This window comes from Lactuca sativa, chromosome 2 (genome assembly GCF_002870075.4).
Source record: "Lactuca sativa cultivar Salinas chromosome 2, Lsat_Salinas_v11, whole genome shotgun sequence".
In the NCBI taxonomy this organism is placed as follows: Eukaryota; Viridiplantae; Streptophyta; class Magnoliopsida; order Asterales; family Asteraceae; genus Lactuca; species Lactuca sativa.
In genome coordinates this window covers 64,517,845-64,544,048 of record NC_056624.2, presented here as the reverse complement: position 1 = coordinate 64,544,048, position 26,204 = coordinate 64,517,845, and positions in this window count along the sequence as shown.

The window sequence follows — 26,204 nt, the reverse complement described above, 5'->3', positions numbered from 1 at the left end:
AAAACATAGTTATGTTTTTTATACTACTTAATCATTAATACGCATGTAGAAATTATATTTCATGAAAGTGTATTAGTATACTTTGTTCTTAAAATCCCATATATTTCCAAATTATAGAGTGAGATTGATTCCTGCAATACTACCGATTTCTAAGTGATGAGGGAAAAATGATTGATTCGAAAATCCTCCAAATTTCCAAATGATAAGGAAGGAATTCAAATCCTCATGATTGAAATATTTGTCATCTTTGGAAGAGAGAAGTTTGGAAACTATTGAAAGATATACTGAAAACTATGGGTTTCTCTGCTTAAAAGGTAGCAGAGTTAGTGGTTCTTCGGATTTAAGTGAACTAGAAAAATCTAGCCATTATTCCAGACTTTTAAGTATTGATTATGATTTAAAATGTATATGTTGTTTTAAGATTTAAATAGGGGTTCTAAGGTACTAGGTAACTCCAATGAATCTTGAGAACATTCTTCAATCTCTAAAACTTTCAACCGTTGTAGTCGGTCAAACATCCTTTCTCAAGGTTGGTTGTGCACTAGCCCGACCATAAATAACATAGGCATGCGTTCCATGTTTATCAGTGGTATAGCTTATGTATGGTACTAACCTTTAATTAAGGGATTTGACCTAAAGGTTGAGCTGGTAGTTTTAGATAAATGGATGTTTAGAATTTTTATTAAGTGTCCTCATCGTGGGTCAGAGTATATATAAAATCTTATATTATGGATTGTGGGGTTTTGTAGTATTATTAAGTTTTGTTTTATACTTCCCAACTACCGAGCACAGAAAGGGGCCAGACATGAAGCATCAGAGGGAAAGATCATTTTGGAAATTAAGCAGTTCTAAAGTCCAACAACCTAAGCAACACTTCAAACCAGATACCCCATACCGTCTGTAGCCAAGAAGTAGTTTTATTATTAATAATACTTTTATGAGAAGCTATTTGCTATAGTTGTATTTCCTCTTTTGCCAATTTAGCTATGATACCAATCTGTCACACCCCCGACCGAGGCAGTCGAACATGCCGAGATGTGCGAGTAAGCTCATGGATCACATATAAATTAAATATATAGCACAAGTACAACAATAAACAAACCAACATTTATATTCCATCTTGGTGTTTGAGTACATGATTCTTACAAATAATAGTATAATATATGAATTGCCTTAAACAAGTAGGCGAACACAATAAAAAGTAGTAAACTAAATTGCATGGGATTCCTGATTATCCATCATCTGAATTTGCTTGATTACTGATTTCCTAAGAATATATGTAGTTTTAATGGTCAACACAAGGTTGGTTAGAGTCACAAGTTTTCTTCTTGTCGTAGTAATGATAGTTTTAAAACAGTTTCAAAAAGTATTTTCTTTATAAGTAAACATATTTAAATAAGCTTTGAAAAATCTAAAAAGTGTCCTAACATAAATAATGTCATGCTTAAATTGATTTTTAAAAGAACCAAATTTAGAAGTGGTAGTAAGAAAGAGAGAGATATCCGAGTTAATGTTTATAGTGAGTCCTATAATTGAGCTATGTGACTTGAATATACCTGACTACAACGCATCATTAGACGTTGTAGTAAAAATTATAGACACCTGTCACCCGCTTCGATTGATCAGTCGAGGTTGTAGCTAACAACCGCAGGTGGGGATATCAACCCTGTATAGAGCTATGCATATGCATCTCGCTCCAAAGATTAACAATGATAGTAGTTTGGGTATGCTTAGTGTTTAGACTCAGCTAATAAATAATGTAGCGTCTCATTAAAAAACCCTTAACTAAAATGTTTGTGAATAACTCTCAGCCCTAGCATACTTGTGGGTAAGTTCTAGGTGTAATGAATTTAATGAAATCAATTATATAAAAGTAGAGTATGTTTTCCATGTGTGCAAAGTAAAAGGAACTAACTTTTATATCGAAGTATGTTTATAAATTGTATAGTAAAAGGCATATGTTATTTCGTGACATCAAGTTTATAAAAGCCTAGTATGTTTGACATGTGTGTAAAGTATAAGGCACTTACTCTTATAACGATATATGTTTCTTTTATAAACTCTATAGAAAAAGACATCTGTTATTTCAATAGTTGTATAATTCTAACAACATAACATACTAGGATGTCGAAGTTTAAAATGATATTGTTTACTTATAATATATAAGTGTCAAACAATACTTTTCAACTACTATGCACAAACAGGGGCTAGATATGAAACACTGGAGGCCAGGACTATTTTGGCATTTAAGCTCTTCTAAAATCCAACAAATCTATGCGACCCTTCAAATCAGATTCCTTGTACTGTAAGCAGTTAAAAGGTATTGTAACAACATTTTTGTATAATTTATAATACTTAGTATATGTATTGTCCCCCAAAATAAAAAAAATACAAAAGACGGGCTGTAAAACACACCTTAGTGAGTGGTTACAGAGTAGTTATGAAAACAGGGAAGTATTGTAACACCTATAAAATTTATGAGAAATTTAAACTTTTTTAAACATTAAAAGTCACCATTGTTCATAAACTGTTTCCAAACTAAGATACGTATAAGAGATATCCCAAAATCGTGAAATAAAAACATAAGGAGGTGCACGATCACGCCTTCTCCTTCCCGCAATCCTGAGGAGTACCTAAAACATAATCCAATAACTGTAAGCCCAAAGCTTAGTGAGTTTCCCCCGAAATACGAATACATAACGAATAACACAATATAGTAAAAACATGCAATGGGTCCACATATTTACAGACTGGATTACCCCGGAGCCCACAACATAAGTATAGATTACCTCATAGGCCCACAACTTATGTCCGGCTTGCTCCCCAGCCTGGTCAGTCAACAGACTGAATACCGCTAAGCCCTAAGTACAAGTCTGACATGCTCGACCCGACCCTCAGCTCGTATTTGGAATGCTCATGAGTACTTAGTATGAGTCTAGCATGCCCTCCCTGGCCCTTTTCCCATATCTAGCATACTCCAGGGTTTGTTGGTTACAACACAAAGCAGTACAACCTCAACCCAACCCACACAATATGTCGGCATATAATAGACAATATCGTAAACAGATAAACAGTCAATTAGCAGGCAGTCCTACAGATCTACAAGACTAGCATAGCAAGACTTGCATGTATAACTCTAACATACTCAGCATGTTAGCAATATTAGGTTATCAAGCCAATGGGTCGGCCTTGGTGCCTTCGTCCGAAAAGTATAGTGAGGAAAACTCACCTAACAAGCAGCTGGACTGATAAGATCTAACTCCAAAACTCAGTTCCAGACTCAAAGCCTACAACTATCATAACCAACCCATCAAAACCTCAAAATACACAAAATGCCCTCAAAATTCAAACGTGGTCAACCATGGTCAAAGTTAAAGTGAACAGTCAAGGTCAACATCCCATGTTGACCCAACTCTTCGAGGGAACATACCAACTCTTCGAGTTTCTCCAGTACTTAGAGAAACGGGGAAACACCTGAGCCAACTCGCCGAGTTATCAGGACAAATCGTCGAGTTCCTATAGTATCCAAAAAAGCGGGAAAACCCGAGCTAACTCGTCGAGTTTCCAAGACAACTCGTCATGTTTTTTCAGCTTAACTCATTCAGTCCTTTTTCATCCATTCTAACGCTCACGAATGTAGATCTGGAACCCAAGAGCTAAAAAACCACGTAAAGTTGCTAAATTTACATCCATGCATAACACCAAAAGGCTAAAGCACACAAAGAAGGCTTATTATGGTACTTAGAATATGATGGAAGCCTAGATCTAGATAAAGCTTGAAATTGTAAGCCTAAGGAGGCCACAAAACGTCCAGTTCTGAAGTTATAACTTCAAGACATGCTCAAACCAAGAATAAACCTAAAAATAAGCCAAAAATGACATTAAACTTCCAATGAAGTGATCTAAGCAATAGATGAGCAAGTTTTCTACTTTTTATCTCAAAAGTGTAGCTAAACTCAAGAAGATTCTAGATCTAAAGCTTCTCCCTTCAGGCTATGCACCACCAACTTCAAGCTTCTCAAGATAACACCAAGGAAACACTCTTTAAGCTCTCTCTCTCTCTCTCTCTCACACACACACACACAATCAAAAATGGGAGAGAAAACATGAGGCTAGGGTTTTGAGAAAAACGGGGCGATTAGGGAGGCCACCAATGGGACTTAAGGCCTTTAAATAGGGTGAAACACCTTAAAAATTAGGGTTTCATATTCAGCCACCAACTCATCGAGTTTTCTTCTCCAACTCATTGACTTGGTCCAAAAATATGCGCGACCCATAAGCTTTCAACACGTCGAGTTCCAAGGAAAAATTGCCCTTTTAAATAAAATTCTCATACCTGGGAATTGTGATGCTACAACTTTCGCCCATATGAACTAGGATTTATCCTCGTAGGCTGCTATTGTTAAAATATCTAGATAATGCTCCCGCATCTCAGCCTTTGGGACACATGTCCACTCGGATCCCCTCCGATGATGCCACTGTACCTTTACGAATGGTACCTCCTTGTTACGCAGAACCTTAACCGTTCTTTCCAGAATAACCACTGGCCTCTTAAAATAGTTCAGGCGATACCACTGCATCTTCGTATAGTACGTACTTCCACAACTGCGAAACCTAGAACGTGCTATCAATCTGACTGAGCTCATCCGGAAGATCCAATCTATACGAAACCTAGCCAACTCTGGCGATAATACGGAATGTTCCAATATATTGAGGGCCCAACTTCCCCCCTCTTCCGAAAGCGAATCACACCCTTCCAGGGTGAGACCTTCAGCAATACCATGTCACCGACCTGAAACTCCAACTTAGATTGGCATCGGTCGAAATAACTCTTCTGTCGAATCTGAGCAGTCTGAAATCTCTGCCTTACTTGCTGAATCATCTTTGTAGTCTATAGTACTAACTTGGTCTGACCGATGACCCTATGGCTAACCTCGCCCCAACAGACTGGGGTACGACACATCCGCCCATACAACAGCTCAAAAGGCGGAGCACCAACACTGGAGTGGAAACTGTTGTTGTCGGAGAACTCAGCAAGAGGTAGGTAGGATTCGTAGCTCCCACAAAAATCAATGACACAGGCTTGCAAAATATCCTCGAGAGTTTGAATGATCCGCTCGATATGGTCGTCGTTCTGCGGATGATAAGTTGTGTTTAAATGCAACCTCGTGGAACTTTTTGTCGGAAACGGGATGTGAACCGAATACTACGGTCTGAAACAATAGAGGTCAGACCCCATGGAAAGCAACGATCTCACAAATATACACATCGGCCAACTTATTGGCCAACGAGCTCTCCCGAAATACCAGAAAATGGGCATTGGTAGTAACTCGATCCACAATGACCTAAATAGCATCAAAACCCTTTGCCGTCTTTGGCAACTTAGTGATGACATCCGTCAGAATTTGCTCCCATTTACACATAGAACCTCTAGAGACTACAACTTCCCATGCGGCCTATGATGCTTGGCCGTGACCATCCTACAGGTCAAGCATCTCTCGACATACCAAGCGATCTCTTCATGCATGATCACCACTAACCCAATCTTTGATCCCGATACATCTTGGTGGCCCACAATGGATAGAAAATTGAGACTTATGAGCCTCCTCCAACACAATCAGTTTGACCTCACTTGACACAGGAACCCATACCCGGCCACTACGGGCCAACAAACCACGACTGTCCGGCACAAATCTGGTAATCTCGCCCCTGATCCTCTCAATCTTCTGATTCTTCTTTCGAACACTCTCAAAGTGACCATTCATAATTAAACCCACAAGTGGGGAATCCATTTATATCCTTATACATTCCAACTCAACAGAAGTTCCAGCCGCCTTGTGGCTCAAGGCATCCGCCACCATGTTCACTTTACCCAGATGGTAAAGGATCTCGCAGTCATAATCCTTGACCATGTCCAACCACTTGCATTGCCTTATATTCAGTTTCGGATGATCCATAATATGCCTCAAAATCTTGTGATCTATGCAGATAGTACAACAGACCCCATAAATAAAATTGCTCCAAATATTGAGAGCGAAAACCACCGCTCCCAACTTAAGATCATGCGTGGGATATCTCATCTCATGCGACTTCAGCTGCCGTGAAGCATAAGCTATCACTCATCCTCTCTAGTTGAGGACTGACCCTAAGCCGAGGATGAATACATCATAGAAAACCACAAAATCCTCAATTCCCTCCGGGAGGGGAAAGACTAGAGCCTCGCAATGTCTCTTCTGAAGGGTCTTAAATATAGATTGCTACTGAGGGCCCCATCGCAAATCCACACCCTTCCTCGTTAGATGAGTGAGGGGTACTGCAATCTTGGAGAAATCCTGAATGAATCTCTGCTAGTACCCTGCAAAACCCAGGAAAATGTTGATATCCAATGGAGACTTCGGAACCTCCCACTGCATCACCACCTTGATTTTGGTTTGGTCAACCAAAAACCCCATCTTGGTTAAAGAGGTGTCTAAGGAAATGAACCTCTCACAACCAAAACTCGCACTCCAAGAACTTAATATAATTCTGTTCTCGCCTCAAAACCTTCAGAAGCTCGCGAAGATGCTCCTCCTCCTACTCTCTAGTCTTGGAATATACCAAGATATCATCAATAACCACGATAAATGAGCGATCGAGCATCGATCTGCATACCCGATTCATCAAATCCATAAATATTGTAGGCACATTGGTGAGCCGAAATGGCATCATCACCAACTCATAATGCCCATAACGAGTCTAGAACGCGGTCTTCTCCACATCCTCCTTCCCCACCCTGACCTGATGGTACCCAGACTTCAGATCTATCTTGGAGAACCATGGTGCTCTGTGCAACTGATCAAAGAGATCATGAATCCACGGTAGGGGATAACAGTTATTCACCGTTAACTTGTTCAGCTCTCTATAATCAATGCACATCCAGTGTGAACCATCCTTCTTGTTGAGAGAAAAACTTTGAGACAAACTTGAACAAATGTTAGAACAAGTATATTGCAAAATAGTTAATCTCAAAGGATCTAAAGCTCAACAATAGTATTTAGTGTTAGATGTTAGAGTGGTAGTCGCGGAAAAGTAAAGAATTGTAAATGACAACAATTGTTATATCAAGTATACACTTAAGCTGATTCATAACGAGGGATGCATTCAAACCAAGTTAACAAGTGAGATCAAACTTAGTGATTAAGTCACAAGAGACTTGCTCTGAAGAGAGATTGTGATTGATTATGAAAGTAAGAAGAGAGAATAAGAAATATAGAAGGAGAACTTCTGAGACGTGTATTAGAATTAGATGCGATATTCTCCACACTCTTTGATTACATGAGAATGAGCTCTATTTATAGAGACTCATAAAGATAACAGATTTACAACTCTAAGAGCAGCCATGCAAGGCATACTGGACAATAGAGTGTTTTACAGTAAAGACAAAGTAATTTAAACAAGAGAAAGATTACGGTACTAGAGACTTCGGATGATGGTTGTTGAAGAAACTGCTTGACTGTGGTGGCTTTGTGGCTGCGGTAGCTGAAGTTCAAGAGGGTCACTTTTTTGAATCAACAATTTCCCTCTAAGTGACCTCTTTAAATTTTAATCAGCTAACAAGTTTAAGGAAATTGATCAGGATCCACCAAAACTTCCTGATGTTCTCCAACCAGTTGATTCTTCTAAGGATCTCGAACTTGACTTCTACGGTGGCGTCCTTGGATTTTTCAATTGCGTTTCGACAGATATCAAGTTGCTTTTTGGTGCGATGATGCATGACAATCATAGGAATGAAGTATTTGACATTATCAGTCTTCCTCTTGAAAATGACTCCAAGTTCAGGATAGTTGGTTGCACCTAAGGATCTTTCCTCATAGCCATCGGTAGGCATCGATGCGGGGTCAAGTGGTGGCAGATCGACAATCTTAGAAAAGGTGGGATGAATGTATGCGTCGATCATGGCGAAGTCACAGACTATTTCCTTCAGGAAAGTACTTGCCCTTTAAAGTGAAATCTTCATCTTCGGATGCTTCTCATGCTTGTGTTGAAATACCTTAGCGATGAGAAAGACTTCTTCAGGGTTCATACATGGAAAATCAGCCTGGGTGCGGATGTAGTCGTGTTCCCTTCTGGTCAGAGTGTACTGGATGAACTCAGCCTTCATAAACTTTCGGATCTTGTAATTTTTGACTGCGGATGGTCTATCGTTAGACCATATATGTTCAACGGGAGAGGCATGCTTAACATAGAATTGGTTAAGTCTCTCAAATTCCATTGGAAGTCTTTTGTCGCCAGGAAGGCTGCAGTAGAACTGCTCAAATACAGTGAAGTATCTGGCATTGGGAGAGATTTGGACATCCCAATATCCGTCTGAAGGGGGTTCCGCATAGGTGATGTGTGGAACATAGTCATCATCAAGAAATATTCGATGTGGATTGACCCAAGACTTTATCAGGGACTCATCCATGACAGTGTCAAAACCGCATAATCTCCAAACTTCTTCAGCAAGTTTGGCTGCCTTCCAATCTCTTTTTCTTTGAATGGTGGCAGGGGAGTTGTTTGAACTCGAAGAGGACATATACTCCGCAAGATTTTTGAAATGGGGGGGGAGTCTCTGGTTTTTTCTGGAGTGTGTTCAGTTTGAAGTGGAGAGTTGTAAGGTGGAGTGTGATGAGATGGTTGCAGTGAAGGTTGTGGTGCGGGAATTTTTTCAGTGGAGACAGGGGGAGTTTGATGTTGTGAGACGGATTGGTTGGATTGATGGACTTCTTCTTCACTTCACCCTCTTGAGGAGTTCAGACCCGGAGCCTCCTCAATCCATTGACGAAGGCTATCAACCTTGGCATATACCTCTTGAAATTGTGCGTTGAGGGCTTCAGCCAGTTGATGATTATTTGGGTTGGAGGGGTTGAAAAGGAATCTGTGGATTTCCTTGGTGAGGTGAAGAATTTCTGGACCATGGAAGTTGGCAAACAGAGATCGCTACAGTCGGTTGATTGTTGTTTGAAGAACAGAGATTGCAGACTCATAAGCAATGTGAGTCTCAGCAATCAACTTCTCAGAATGTGAGGCTTGATCCGCGATGGCTGCTTGGAGATCTGTTTTGATTGCGGTAATCTCAAAGATGAGGCGTTCCGCAACAACCATAAATTCTCTGTGAGCAGCTTGACGATTATTGTCAAGTGATATGATCCCCATTTCAACCTTCAGAGAGATACGCTCCACATCCATTCTCTCTCTTGTTTCCAGCCTTTCAATTCTTTCAATAAGGGACTCCGGTCCTGGAGTATCTTCTGGTTGCAGTTGAGTTGGTTTGACCGCAACCAGGATTTGATCAACCTTGGCCTGTAGACTGAGAAATTCCTTCCTAGTCACTGCATGCTCCTTGGGCTTAGAAGTGGAGTGATGAGAACCGCTGGATTCTTCATCTTCATCAAACATCATTATATCGTCATAAGAAGGAGAGGGTTTGTATACCTCTTGTAGTTCAACATCATCGAAGCCAAAAATGGGAGTAGAGCTCACTTCGAGTTCCGGTTCGTCATCTTGTGAACCTTCAGTAGTGGGAGATTGAGGAGCGTTGGAGGCATGCTGATCAGCAGTGGCTTCCTGAGTTTTCTGAGCGGTTTCTGCCATTGCGGACATCCAATCCTGAACTTTGAGAATGGTGGCTACCGTATTGGCATTGTTGATGGCATCTGCCCAATAGTTAACCACTGCCTGTATTTCTTGTTCCTTCAACTGCTGTTGTTTGATTTGGTGGGCCTTGCGTACTTGAAATGCTCTTCGAAACGCAACATACTTCTTAGCTTCAGCCTCATTGGAGGGTTGGTACTGGCTCCAGGAATCAACAGAATTTTCACCGTCAATTCCTGAAAACACACCAGGGTGTCCCTTGGGTTCACAGATCCTAGCGCATTTGTGCTCATCGTGTCTAAACCACCTGTTTCTAAGGAAAGCAGAGTGGGATTTCCTGAGCTTCTTTGGTCTCCTTGACCCATGGTCAAGTGTGGCGTCGGCTCAGTTCTGGCATGGGCGGAAGAAGTGCCCCACGGTTGGGAATGTGTTTGTAGTGTTTGGGTGACGTTCAACAGGATGGAGTTCAACTCCTCAGATGAAAAAACATGTAGTAGGGAAGCCCTGGAGACCTTAGGGCGAGAACTAGTATTATCCCTTTGGGAATGTACTAAGGGGAGTCTCCTCTTTGTTGTGATTCAGACTCACTTTCTGAGTCTGAAAGGAAAACGATAGTGGTTTTGAATGGATGTGCAGGCATCCCAAGGACTACCGGAGCCTATAGAGAGGCTGAAGTATCAGTCCAGTCATGTATTTGACTAGAAGGATCAGATTTTCGTTTCTTGAGGATAGATATGGGTTGGTTATCCTCTTCAGAATCACTGTTGGAGTCATGATGACTCGGTTATACTATTGTGATTGCAAGTGGTGCTTTTCTTTTCTTTGAAGGTTTGGAGGGTTTGGAAGCATCCATTTTAGGAGTTTTAGATTTCTTTGTGTTGCGGGGGCCATGAAGGGAAGATACTTTGTGTTTACGTCTTTGAGAGACATTAGAGAGAGTTGTAGAGGAAGGGATTGCGGTACCTTCAGGGTTTAATACTACGGATGGAAGAGGCGAGGTAGGAAGGTATAGGTCAATACCTTCCATAGACTCAATGTGGTCTGAGACATCAGCAGTCTCGAGACCAAGGGTAGAGAGAATATAAGTAGGAAGTCTGTGGATATGACCAAAATTTTTTTGATCAGAGGAAGGGTTGTACCTTTTAAGATCCTTGGTGACGAAGAAGTTGATGTCATCACCCATGTCTATCCTTGCGTCTGCATGTAAGTCAGATATGCAGAGAGACCAGAACCTAGCAAAGGTAAGCTCGGTTGGGTTCTTCCTTGGGCTCTCCTTGGGAATGTATTATAAAAAGTCATCCCAAAGAATCTATCCGTAGTTCACATCTTGGCCGCTGAAGATACTCCAAACCAGTTCCAAAAGCTTTAGGCCCATGTTATTCGTGCCTCCAGTTCTGCCGGACAGACTGCGGATGATAAAGTGGCACACAAACTGCCAGACCGCACGCTATTGGTTCTTTTTGAATTCGCCAATTCCTTTGATCATCTTCTGATAGCCCATCTAATAAAGTGCTGAGGTGATGTCCGCCATTGATGGAGTGAAGAACTTAATGGAGGGATAAACAAGAAGTTTAATGCCATTGAGGAATTTTTCTTTGGAAAAAATGACCAAAGAATCATTGATGAGGTTTAGATGAACTTCTTGGGGGTTGTTGATTGGGAGATAGGCGGAGAAGGCGCATTTGTAGAGAGTTGAAAGTGGAACAACGACTGTGAAAACATCAAATGGTCCAAACAATGGGTGATTCTTCAAGAACTTGATCATAAGTTTTGTGGGGGCATTGTAAGAGGGTTGATCTTCGAAAACAGCTCTGAAATCGTTTAGGCGATTGTGGGAGAATCTGAACCAGTTGGGTTTACTGATCCAGAGGCTTTGGATTGTTTTTTTGAAATGCCGGATTCAACCTTTGTTATGTTCTTGAGAAAGCTTGAAGAACGCAGAAGACATTGGAAGTTTTCAGAGAGCGTAAACTTTTCTTTGTGGAGAAGAAAGGGGTTTTATAGTGACTCGATGAAGCGGGAAACGTTTTTGACCTAAGTGTGGGTTTATCTTTTGAATTAGCATCTTTAATCTCAACCACATGTTGACAAAAGAGGGATAAAGAGTGAATTTGGGATTAACCAGAAAAGGGACTCTGCATTTAATGAAATGTCAAAATTGTATCACGTCTTGTGAACGTGTGGAGGGGGAGCGATTAATCCGTTGGATAAAGGGGAATTCGTAACAGATGTGATGGTTTGGGGTAATAGGAAAAGACATAATAAAGGATTTGATATGGAAAATCTTTATTTTGTCATCATGCCTAAAATAGGTCTTACACAAGGTTTTGGAAGGAAAGAATGTGACAATTTCTCAAAGGAATGTTTTTATTTAATGAAGGATCATTAAATAGCACACTATGTTTTTTGTTTGTCAAAAAGAATGAACCGTTTGAAACTTAATTAATGTGACTACGCATGAACACATCGTTGCAGATGGCTTCTTTGGTATTGTGGATGACTGCAGTGGGAGAAACTGAGAAGAGCACTTGTACAAAAGTTAGTAATAACAAGTAATAAAGACTCGTGAAAGATATATATAATATATGGTTGGTGTACATTGACTGCGGTACCCAGGATGTTCCAATACGATCTATTATCAATAACTTTCAGTTAGAACCTCAACGGAGACCAGGAAGGTCTGCAGTACCTATCAATTCAAGAAGAATTGAGGATCTAGATTCATCATTCCTAAAATTTGTAAGAATGCATTGAGTTTGGCAGAGTCATGTGCTTTTGTAAACACATCATCAATCTCTTCATGAGTAGGGACAAAGATGAGTTCAATATTACCTTTCAGAATGTGGTCCTTGATAAAGGGATATTGTAGTTCAATATGTTATGTCTTGGAGTGCTGAATAGGATTATAAGGGATCGCTTTGGTACTTTCAGAATCACAGTAGATTGGTATCCGCAACATTCTGTATCCGTAGTCTAACAGTTGTGTCTTCATCCATAGGACTTGGGAGCAACAATTGGTTGCGGCCACATATTCAGCTTCTGTGGTAGATAATGAAACACAACTTTGTTTTCTTGAGGACGAGCTGACGAGTCTTCCTCCCAAAAATTGACATCCACCAGATGTACTTTTTCGATCAAGTTTGCATCCGGCATGATCCGCATTGGTAAAACCTTGCAGACTGAAGTCATTTCCTGTGGGGTACCATAGACCAAGAGATTTTCTTCCTTTTAGGTACTGGAGAATTTGTTTGACTACGGTCATATGTGACACTTTTGGGTCAGCCTGATACCTTGTAAAGACAATGTCCGGTCGGCTTGCGATGAGGTACATTAGAGAGCCAATGATACCTCTATAAGTCTTGTGATCCACAGATTGGCCAGAAGGATCAGCAGAGATCTTATATCCGATGGCCATAGGGACCTTAGCCGAAGAGCAGTTATCCATAGGAAAGGCCCTATCAAGCTTCATATAATCAACCAATTCTATCATGCGATTCCTAAAGATCCCTAGCTTGTTACTAGCATGCTATTTTGTCATATCACAATATCAAATAATAGTATGGTATTTTGGGGTATACTTATTGGCTCCAACAGATCTTACACATCACGTCCTCCTTTAATATTTTGAAAATCGTTTGAAGATCATTTTGAAAGCTTATCCTTAGTTTGAGACTAGATTCAAACGAGTGTTCCTTCGATTCACTCATTGTTTACAAACTTCCCAAAATAAGAATCATATCAGAGATCCGAAAATCATGAAATAAAAACATGAAGAGGTGCATGATCATCCCTTCGCCTTCCCGCGATCCTGAGAAATACCTGAAAATTCATTCGACAACTGTAAGCCCAAATCTTAGTGAGTTTCCCCCGAAATACCAATACATAACGACTAACACAATATCGTAACAACATGCAATGGGTCCACAGATTTGCAGACTGGATTACCCCTAAGCCCAAAACATAAGTATGGATTGCCTCACAGGCCCACAACTTATGGTTGACTAGATCCCCATCCTGGCCAGTGAACAGACTAAATACTGCTAAGCCCTCAGTACAAGTCTGACATGCACGACCCGGCCCTCAGCTCGTATCTGGAATGCTCATGAGTCCGCAGTGTGACTCTGGCATGCTCTCCCTGGCCCACAACTTTATCTGGCATACTCTAGGGTTTGTTGGTTACATCACAAAGAAGAAAAACCTCTACCCAACCCAGAGAATATGCTGACATATAACGAATAATATCGTAAACAAATAAACATGTAATTCACAAGAACACCTACAGATCTACCTGACTAGCATAGGAATACTAGCATACATAACTATAACATACTCAACACATCAACAATATTAGGTTATCAAACCAATAGGCCAGCCTTGTTGCCTTCGAACCCAAAGTATTGTGAGGAAAACTCACCTCACAAGCAGCTGAACTGATAAGATCTAACTCCGAAACTCTACTCCCGACTCAAAGCCTACAACCATCATGATCAACACATCAAAAACTCAAAATACCCAAAATCCCCTCAAAAGTCCAACTTGGTCAACCACGGTCAAAGTCGAAGTCAACAGTCAAGGTCAACAGTCCATGTTGAACCAACTCGTTGTTTGCACATACCAACTTGTCGAGTTTCTTTAGTACTTAGAGAAACAGGGATAACCCGAGCCAACTCGTTGTGTTATCAAGACAACTTGTTTAGTTCCTATAGTATCCAGAAAAGTGGCAAAACCCGAGAAAACGCATTAAGTTGTTACGACAACTCGTCGAGTTTTCATAGTTTAACGCATTCAGTCCTTTTTCATCCATTCTAACACTCAAGAATGTAAATCTGGAACCCAATAGCTAAAAAACCATGTAAAGTTTCTAACTTTACTTCCAAAAATAACACCAAGAGGCTAAAACATTGAAATAAGGATTATTAGCGGACTAAGAACATGAAGGAAGCCTAGATCTAGATAAAGCTTGAAACTTTAAGCCCACGAAGGCAACAAAACGTCCAGATCTGAAGTTATAACTTCAAGACATGCTGAAACCAATAATAAACCCAAAAATGACAATAAACTTCTAAGGAAGAGATCTAAGCAATATATGAGCAAGTTTTCGACATTTTACCTCAAAAGAGTAGCTAAACTGAAGAAGATTTTTGATCTAAAGCTTCTCCCTTGAAGCTGTGCACTACCAACTTTAAACTTCTTCAAGAGAACACCAAGGAAACACACTCTAAGCTCACGTACACTAAAAAATGGGAGAGAAAACATGAGGCTAGTGTATTTGGACAGATGACGTGATCTGGGAGGCCGACAATGGGACTTAAGGCCTCTAAATACGGTGCAACACCCTAAAAATTAGGGTTTCGTATTCAGCCACAAACTCGTCGAGTTTTCTTCTCCAACTCGTCGAGTTGGTCCAAAAAGATCCGCATCTATAGACTTTCAACACGTCGAGTTGAGGCCATCAACTCGACGACTTCCAAGCAAAAAATTGCCCTTGTTATATAAAATTTTCATGTGGGAATCAGGATGTTACAAGTATTGTCGAGAGGTCATGATCTTCGAGATTAATCCAATTTCCTAGAAATTTCGATATATATCAATATTTGGACGTGATTTGGCATTTTGACTAAGTATAATCATTTATTAGTTTCCAAGTTTTTATTATTCCAAAATTTATTTAAATAACCAATTTAAAGAAATTTTATTTTAAAAATTAAAAATTTAATTTATTATTTTCCCAAAATGTTTGTTGAAGTGTTTAATCGAGTATAAGAATCAAATCAGAGTAAAAACAATGTAATCTAAACACACGAAGTAAATAAGATCCGTTTTACCTCATATTATTTCTAATGAACAAGAGTACAAAACGATAGTAAAAATGGGAAAACTATACTACCAACTCTATGTTCAGCTCCTATTTATAAGAGGCTAACAGTACAAAAAATGCTAAGGCTAGACTTTAAGCTTCGTAAACAAGATGCCTTAGCAAATATATAGAAAACATAGAAAATGACAAATAAACAGACTTCGACATATTACAAAATGACAAAATCATGTCGAACTTCTCAATTCGTGAGAATTTGTGCAGTAAAGAGCATCATCCTTCGTATCTCTAAGTAGCATGTCAAAATATTTTTCAACTCAACTTTATCTCCTTCATTATTCTTCTTGAAATTATTCATACGAACAATGAAGTTCGTATATTGCGAAGTAGTGTATCTTTTCCACTTCACTTGCTTGAAAAAAAAAACCTCTTAGCCTTGCCATTCTTATCTTTTCCAGCAAAGACCAATCCAAAAGGTTTTAAGCAAATCTCCCCATCATTATATTTCTTCAATTCTGCTTGAGTCTCCGACAATTCCATAGCAACTTTCACTTCCCTTCCCATTGCTGATGCTAACTCCTCATCAGTCAATTCTAGAAAATCATAGTAATTGTCTATGAAGATTTTGATATGAGCCAAACAAAGTCTCAAAACATCTTTGTCGGTCCCTTGAAGTTGCAAAGCCTCCATGTCATCGAACATTAATGCAACTTGAATAAGGTCATTCAAGTCCATTAAAGGAAAATCAGCAACTGAGAAATCACAAACTTGATTGTTCGCCCTTACAACATGATACTGAATATTATGTATCATCTTTTCGAACAATACATCTTTCATTATACTAACAACCTTCTTTATCTTCACCAATGACCGTATTTCTTCTGGGTCTTTTCTGACAGCTGCATGAAACCTAAGTTTCATTTGGATAAAATCACCCTCATTATCGAACTTCTCAACAATCTTATACTAGGCCATGATAAACATCCTTTCGTTCATAGGAAAGTCAAGTTGACTCATATCAGTGTTAGTAATAGAATAGCTTTTCTTAGGCTACTTCTCAAACACATACATTCGATTATAAGCAACTTTAGCTTCAATGTTCTCATAGTTGTACAACTTCATTGGATCTCCCTTATCCATACCAGGTGGATCATTTTTACGAAGTCTTAGTATGCTCTGAATCTGCCTTTGTTTCTCCATTTCCGCTTCAAGTTCAACCTTTTTCTCTTCTTTCAATTTTTCAATCAAAATACCCTTCCTTTTTCCATCAACATTAGAAGGATTTGGTTAGATGAACTTGAACCTCTTCCTTCAGCAGAAGAGCCAATAAGAATTCCCTTTAGAATAGGTTTTGTTGTTTTCTTGATGGCTTCTATTGTAATCACCTCCGAAACAATAGGACTTGGGACTTGAGTAGATACAACTTTCATCACTTCACCAGTAGTAACAATCTTCTCATTCTTTTTCGTATTTCAACTCCTTTTGTATTTTTCGTAAATTTACCATCTTGAACTCTCTTTTCTCCCTGTTGCACCCCTGTGGCAACACGAGGGGCACCATTTGGCAACATGTTGGCAAATTTAGTAATTGGAGCAACAACCTTCTAAATGGCTTGATCCAAAACATGTAACTTATGAGTTAAAAATTCAGGAGTTAAGAAGGATTGTGGAGCAGGCTTTGAGACAACTTCTTTATGTTCACCAAGTAACACCTTCAACTGGTCGAACTAAGACCCATCTTCTTTATCCTTGGCATCGAAAGAAGGAATAATCGACTAAAAAGTTTGAATGAAATTCGTAACTTCTCCAGCTATGATGTCTACCTTCGAATGAATCGATGAGTAATTGGTATTCAAAGTGTTTAATTCATTCGATACATCAAACTTTAACTCTTCCAGCTTCTGTTTGACATCTTCACGAACTTTCTTAACATCTTGTACAAAAAGAACATGGCATTCTTTTGCAATTTTTCGAAGCACCTTGATTTATGAATCAAACGAATTAGCTTGAGCTTTGACTCGCAACTTATTATTCTTTTCAAGTACCTCCAACTGCTTTTGCATTCTGAGTTCAACAGCCTTGAGCATCACATCAACTTCTATCACTGAAACTGAATTCTTGGCTCCATAATCAGCTTGTGATTGAAGGATAGAATTGAGTTTTTGATTTATAATCTTAATCTATTTCCCTGAGATCAGCATATGGTCAGGTATGTTCTCCTCTTCAGAATCAAATTCCAAATCATCAAATGTTCCTCCGAAACCTCCTCCATCTGTTTCATCATCGGAATTTGGTTTTGATGGATCAGTGGATAAGGATTGAAAAAGTGTAGTGATGGGTTGTTGTAATATGTTATTGAAAGTAGGTGAAGTAGTAGTGGTTGAAATATGTTGAATAAAAGGTGAAAGTGAAATAAAAGTACTTGAAATATGTTCGAAAGAAGATGTAATAAGAATACCTTCAGATGATGGATCAACACTCACAAAAACATGTGCACCCGTATCAGATACATTTGCAACAATGTTAGAAATTGGAATCTTCTCAGTATTTGATTTGGTAAGAACGATTTCGAGTAGAATTGTTGTTGTTGGCAGTGAAACAGTTGTGAGAATTGGTGCTTGTGAGAGTTTTGGGGATTTCAAACCGAAAGGTGTTTTTGGGACAATTGCACTATCTGATGATTACGAGTCATCAAATTCCATTTCTTTGTCTTCTTGGAGATGTGATTTGCCACATCCTCAACTCTTCACTTCTTTGAGGATGGTGAAACTGGTGCAGGAATCTCACGAACATTTACTCATTTTGTATTCAATTGAGGTTTGCGAATAATAGGAGATTGATCTTCTGATAAAGTTCGTTTCATAAAAGAAAATTTCTTCACCCTTTTTAACACACCAGATTTCAAAGGGATCAATTCCTTCTAAATTCATCAACAATTTCTCCATAGGCTTCTCAGTTTCTTTTGTAATCTTCTTCGGAGACTTAGTCTTGGCTTGTTTCTTGGGAATTTCGTGAACAACATCATCATCTCCCTTCTTCGATTCTTAACTTTCTTAGACGATCCTTCATCACTGATTTTTAGCAAAATCCCAGTTTCAATTGAAGTATTAACATGTTTCAAGTATGACACCAATAAAGAGTTTGTTGGATCAACTTTATTCAACATACCATCAGGAATTCGAGCAACATTGGGAAATACTTCTGAATCATCTTCGACAGTCTTTGGAAAATGATACTTCATGAACTCTGCCTTAGCCTCATCTGCAAGAACGTCAATTTCTTCTTTTTCATAATCCTTCTTGAGGATTAAACTCCAGTAACGATCACATGAAATCCCTTTAACCATGTTCGTGTTTTCTAAGCTTTTAACGAACTCCTTCCACATTTGAGTAGCAAAATCTACATTCAAGTCATAATACAATCCTGCTACCATAGCATAAACTTCCATTCTCCCCTTGTCAAGCCCTACACTTCTCCCAGTTAAGCAAGGAAGGTATATCCCAACCAAGAAATTCCAGATGCAAGGTAGACCAGATTTCTTGAAATCACTAATCTTGACGAGTGGTGGTTGATGACCCATCTCGTTAAACATGAATAGAATCTGAGCATTTGATGGTTGAAAGAATGGAGGTGAATTCGGAATCTCCAAGATTTGAGTAAACGACTTCTTTGCGAGATGAATTCTCTTTTCATTCACCGGATTAAACGAGATAACATCAGTAGCTTTGTTGTAAGAAACAGTAGAACCAGCCTTGGAAAACTAGGTCATAGGAACTTCAAAGGACTTAAACATAGCAGTAGCAAGAATAGAATGTTGAGCAGCAATCGACATCTTTAACTCCTTAATGTATAGTGATACATCACCCTCGACCTGATAATTGGTTCTTTGGATCTTCATGATGGGTTGCGATACAACTTCTTCTGTTGTGGTGGTTGGATTAGCCAACATTGATTAGGGTTTTTAGAAATTCTTGATGAACAGAAAAAGTTAGGGCGTTTTGATCGTCTGGGATTTTGAATGCGTAATTATAAAAGGAGATAATAACTTCCTTTTATATGTAACTCCAATTGAATTCGAGATGTTTTCTTGGAAGAGTAAGCCACTTCATTCCTCGAAACTCACACCATTAGCCAGTAAACGTGCCATGTCAGATAGAGTACTTTGGAACTCACACCATGTTGCAAATAGTTACTTCAAAAACTCTTCGTGAGTACCAAGTGGATAAGATCGAAAACCATCGGCATGGAGGATAGGCTCTTTCATTTTTAAGTTTAGAAACGAATTCATATGCCAGAATTATGAAATCATCACCCTGAGTTGGTATTACTTAGAACCTCAAGGATTTCGTGTCTGCAGTGTGCCAACAAAATGAGATAACAAGCAAACTAATGAAAATTTGGGATCTGTGATGTCGAAAAATAAAATTTTGACACAAAGGCAGATAAAACCCGGGCAAAGGTAGCTTTGTTGATTATCAAGAAAGATAATCAACAGCTTGTGTGGTTTCCTATGAATTACAATCGACTACTTATAAAGAACTATTGAAGGGCTTCTTTTTCAAGGCTTCGTGGGTGGCTTAAAATTTTTGTTACATGTCAACCTAAACATAAAGTGAGTAATTGTAACATAAATAACTTGTGTGACCAGTGCAGTCAGTGACAAGTATGCTTTGGATTACTGTGAAAGTGACAATTGAAAGAATTGATACTCACATGAAAATCATATTCAAAGAAAAATTAATTTCAGTTGGATCCTGTTGCGTAACAAATGTCGTGGGCTTCGAACAATTGATCAAGATCACTCATAACAAACACAAAACGATTTGGAGTATCGAAAAATTTATAGTGAAAAAAATGTTTCGTGAAAATTAGGAACATAGTTCTCCGCCAATTCCTTGAAAGTTTAGAAAAGTGGGCCTCACTTTCATCACGGTCTCGTGAATCAAGATCATAAACATAGAGTTTTGATATGTCTAAGTGATGATTGGTTTGATCAATGACCTTTGGCACATATGTCATTGTGTGTGAAGTGTGTTAGATGTATGACATGAAAAGAGTTGTTTCATGAGTTCAATTGTACATTTGTTATTTATGGACCAAACAGAAGACTCTTAACTCATTTGAGAAGAGTTAGGTAGCTCAGTAGACTAATGTGAATGCAAGCCTGATTGGGAAGAAATTTTCATAATGACAATTTTCATTAAGGCTTTCAAAATCACACATTGAGTCAATGGAGGCTTGGGTTGACATGCTGCATCTTGGTTCTAAGGACATTCTAACTAGTACAAAGTGTCAAAAATTTACCTTACCCTAGAAACACAAGAATGACTCTAGTAAAACTTTGTTGGTTCTGCACTTAAGAAAGAAAAGACAAAGTACAAAATAACAAAAATCTTTTTGGATTTTATATTTTTGAAAAGAAAGAAAATAGTTTTGTGTTTTTGAGATTTTCGAAAATTAAAACAAATAACAAAAGAAAATCTTTTTGGTATTTTCGATTTTTCAAAAAAGAACACAAATTAACGAAAATATTTTTGGTATTTTTGATTTTTTTCACAAAGAAAATGAATTAACGAAGAAACGAAAACGTAAGAATGTACCAAACTAACGAATCCTTTCTTTCCCAAATTTCGAAAACGAAGCGTATCGAAGCGCTGAACGTGAACAGTAACCACTGAATGGTTAATACTATCAGCCTCTGAATGAACCATTATTGCCTCTGAATCGACACATTTGCTTATCACTTCTTTGTCATTCTTTCGAAAGTAGTCCTTGAACTGAATTTGCCTCAATCATCCCCAAACCTTGAAAAATTCTAACCAATGATTTTTCATCCAATGTTTTTGTAAAAATGCCAGCAAGCTGATCAGTTGTGTTTACAAAATGAACTTCAGTGTTTCCATCTTCCATATGGTCTTTAATGAAATGATAACGAAATGCAATATGTTTGGTTTTTGAATGTTGTACTGGATTATGAAAAATACGTATAGCACTTTGTGAATCACAATACAATGGAATCTTTTTCATATTAATTGCATAGTCACGCACTTGACTCTAAATCCATATGATTTGCGAAGTGCAAGCAGCAGCTGCAACATGCCCAGTTTCAGCAATTGAAATTGCAACACATGTTTGCTTTCTCGATTGGCAACTTACAAGTTTCCCATCCAACAACTGACATCCTCCACTTGTACTTTTTCCATCCAATGTACATCCTCCCAGATCTGAATCTAAAAATGCTTGAATGAAAAATCCTGATTTCGAAGGATACCACATTCCTAATGAAATTGTTCCCTTGATATAATGAAAAATATTTTTCACTACAGTCAAGTGTGGTTCTCTTGGATTTGCTTGATACCTAGCACAATTACATATAGAAAACATGATATCAGGTCTACTTGCTGTAAAATAAAGCAATGAAGCTATCATACTCCTGTATAAAGTAACATCAACAACAGATGTGTCTTATGAAGGAGTTTGCCTTGTTCCAACCACCATTGGTACTCTTAACTTCGTGTTATTTGTCATTCCAAATTATGCGAGCAACTTCCTGCTATATTTTTCTTGATTGATGAAAATTTCTTCTCTGCTTTGATGAATGTTTAAACCAAGAAAATTATTGATTTTACCCATCATGCTCTTTCCAAATTGGCTTTTCATCAATGTTTTGAATTCACTAGACAAAGCAGGGTCAATAGAGCCAAAAATAATATAATCGACATAAATTTGAACAAGCATTAGATAATTCCCAACTTTCTTTCGAAATAATGTGGGGTCAACTGATCCTTGTTTGAATTTTGATTGTTTTAAGATATTGGTAAGAGTTGCATCCCAGGCTCTTGGTGCTTGGTTTAACCCATATAACAACAATCAACATCTTTAACTCCTCAATGTATAGTGATACATCACCCTCGACCTAATAATTGGTCCTTTGGATCTTCTTGATGGGTTGCGATACAGCTTCTTCAGTGGTGGTGGTTGGATTAGCCACCATTGATTAGGGTTTTTAGAAATTCTTGATGAACAGAGAAAGTTAGGGCTTTTTGATCGTCTGGGATTTTGAATGCGTAATTATAAAAGCAGATAATAACTTCCTTTTATATGTAACTCCAATTGAATTCGAGATGTTTTCTTGGAAGAGTAAGCCACGTCATTCCTCGAAACTCGCACCATTAGCCGTTAAATGTGCCATGTCAGATAGAGTACCTTGGAACTCACACCATCTTGCAAATAGTTACTTCAAAAACTCTTCGTGAGTACCAAGTGGATAAGATCGAAAATCATCGGCATGGAGGATAGGCTCTTTCATTTTTATGTTTAGAAACGAATTCATATGCCAGAATTATGAAATCATCACCCTGAGTTGGTATTACTCAGAACCTTAAGGATTTCGTGTGTGCAGTGTGCCAACAAAATGAGATACGAAGCAAACTAATGAAAATTTGGGATCTGTGATGTCGAAAAATAAAATTTTGACACAAAGGCAGATAAAACCCAAGCAAAGGTAGCTTTGTTAATTATCAAGAAAGATAATCAACAGCTTGCGTGGTATCCCGTGAATTACAGTCGACTACTTATAAAGAAGTATCGAAGGGCTTCTTTTTCAAGGCTTCGTGGGTGGCTTAAAAATTTTGTTACATGTCAAGCTAAACATAAGGTGAGTAATTCTAACATAAATGACTTGTGTGACCAGTGCAGTCAGTGACAAGTATGCTTTGGATTACTGTGAAAGTGACAATTGAAAGAATTGAGACACACATGAAAATCATATTCAAAGAAAAATTAGTTTCAGCTGGATCTTGTTGCGTAACAAATGTTATGGGCTTCGAACTTTTGATCAAGAGTACTCATAACAAACAAAGACGATTTGTAGTATTAAAAAATTGGTAGTGAAAGAAATGTTTCGTGAAAATTAGGAACATTGTCCTCCGTCAATTCATTGAAAGTTTAGAAAAGTGGGCCTCACTTTCATGACGGTCTCGTGAATCAAGATTATAAAAACAGAGTTTTGATATGTCTAAGTTATGATTGGTTTGATCAATGACCTCTCGGACATATGTCATTGTGTGTGAAGTGCGTTAGTGTTTGACATGAAAATGGTTGTTTCATAAGTTCAATTGTACCTCTATTATTTTTGGACCAAAAAGAAAACTGTTAACTCATTTGAGAAGAGTTAGGTAGCTCAGTAGACTAATGTGAATGCAAGACTAATTGGGAAGAAATTTTCATAATAAAAATTTTCATTATGTCATTCAAAATCACACACTGAGTCAATGGAGGCTTGCGTCGACATGCTGCATCATGCTTCTAGGGACATTCTAACTAGTATAAAGTGTCAAAAATCTACCTTACCCTAGAAACACAAGCATAACTCTAGTAAAACTTCGTTGGTTCTGCACTTAAGAAAGAAAAGAGAATGTACAAAATAAGAAAAATCTTTTTGGATTTTATATTTTTGAAAAGAAAGAAAATATTTTTGTGTTTTTGAGTTTTTCGAAAATTAAAACAAATAACAAAAGAAAATCTTTTTTGTATTTTTTAATTTTCAAAAAGAACAAAAATTAACGAAAATGTTTTTGGTATGTTTTATTTTTTTGAAAAGAAAATGAATTAAAGAACAAACGAAAACATAAGAATGTACCAAACTAGCGAAACTTTTCTTTCCCAAATTTCGAAAACGAAGCGTATCGAAGCCCTGAACGTGAATAGTAACCACTGAATGGTTAATACTATCAGCCTCTGAATGAACCATTATTGCCTCTGAATCGACACATTTGCTTATTACTTCTTTGTCATTCTTTTGAAAGTAGTCCTTGAAATGAATTTCCTACAATCATCCCCAAGCCTTGCAAAATTCTAACAAATGATTTTTCATCCAGTGGTTTTGTAAAAATGTCAGCAAGCTAATCAGTTGTTTTTACAAAATGAACTTCAGTGTTTCCATCTTCCATATGGTCTTTAATGAAATGATAATGAAGTGTAATATGATTGGTTTTCGAATGTTGTACCGGATTATGAAAAATATGTATCGCACTTTGTGAATCACAATACAATGGAATCTTTTTCATATTAAGTGCATAGTCATGCACTTGACTCTAAATCCATATGATTTGCAAAGTGCAACCGGCAGCTGCAACATACTCAACTTTAGCAATTGAAATTGCAACACATGTTTGCTTTTTCGATTGGCAACTTACAAGTTTCCCATCCAACAACTGACATCCTCCACTTGTATTTTTTTTTATCAAGAGTACATCCTCCAAGATCTGAATCTAAAAATGATTGAATGAAAAATCCTGATTTCGAAGGATACCACATTCCTAACGAAATTGTTCCCTTGAGATAATGAAAACTATTTTTCACTACAGTCAAGTGTGGTTCTCTTGGATTTGCTTGATACCTAGCACAATTACATACAAAAAACATGATATCAGGTCTACTTGCTGTAAAATAAAGCAATGAACCTATTGTTGAGAGAAAAAAAATTGAGACACACTTGAACAAAACGTTAGAACAAGTATGTAGTGGAATAGTTAATCTCGAAGGATCTGTTAGCTCAATAATAATATTAAGAGTTAGAAGTTAGTGAGTTAGATGCAGAAAGGTAAAGGAATGTGAGTGACAACAATTGTTATATCAAGTATACACACAAGCAGATTCATAACAAGGAATGCATTCAATCCAAGATAGTAAGTGAGATCAAACTTAGTGATTAAGTCACAAGTGACTTGCTCCGAAGAGATATGATGATTGATTATGAGAGTAAGAAGATTGGATAAGTAAGGTATAATGAGAACTTTCAGATGTGTATTAGAATTTGATGAGAGATTCACACAGTACTGATTACATGAGAAATGAACTCTATTTATAGAGAAAAGTTTACAAATCTAAGAGTAGCCATGTAAGGCATACCAGACATTAGAGTGTTTTACAGAAAAGACAAAATAATCTAAGTAAAAATAATGACTGTGGTGCTGAAGACTTCGGATGACTATTGTTTATGACATTGCTTGACTGCGGTGGCTTGGAGGCTACGGTAGCTAAAGTTCAAGAGGGTCACTTTTTGATTCAATAATTTCCCCCTAAGTGACCTCTTTAACTTTGATCAACTATCAAGTTGAAGGAACTAGATCAAGATCCACCAAAACTTCCTGATGTTCTCTAACCAGTTGATTCTTCTAAGTATTTCAAACTTGACCTCTATAGTGGTATGCTTGGATTTTTCAACTGCGTTTCGGCAGATCTCAAGTTGTTTTCTGGTGAGACGATGCATGGCAGTTATAGGAATGAAATATTTGACGTTGTCAGTCTTCCTCTTGAAAATGATTCCCATCTCAGGATAGTTGGTTGCACCTAAGGATCTTTCCTCCTAGCCTTTGGTAGGAATGAGTGTAGGGTCAAGTGGTGGCAAGTCAGCAATCTTGAAAATGATGGGATGAATGTCTGCATCAATTTTGGCGAAGTCACAGACTGTTTCCTCAAGAAAGGTACCGGCCCTTTCAAGTGCAATCTTCATCTTTGGATGCTTCTCAGAATTGTGCTGAAACACCTTGGCGACGAGAAAAAGTTATTTAGGGTACATACATGGAAAATCAGCCTGGGTGTGGATGTAGTCGTGCTCCCTCCTAGTCAGAGTGTACTGGATAAACTCAGCCTTCATGAACTTCCGGATCTTGTAAGTTTTGACTGCGGATGGTCTATCGTTAGACCATATATGTTCGACCGGAGAGGGATGCTTAGCATAGAATTGGCTAAGTCTCTCGAACTCCATCAGTAGT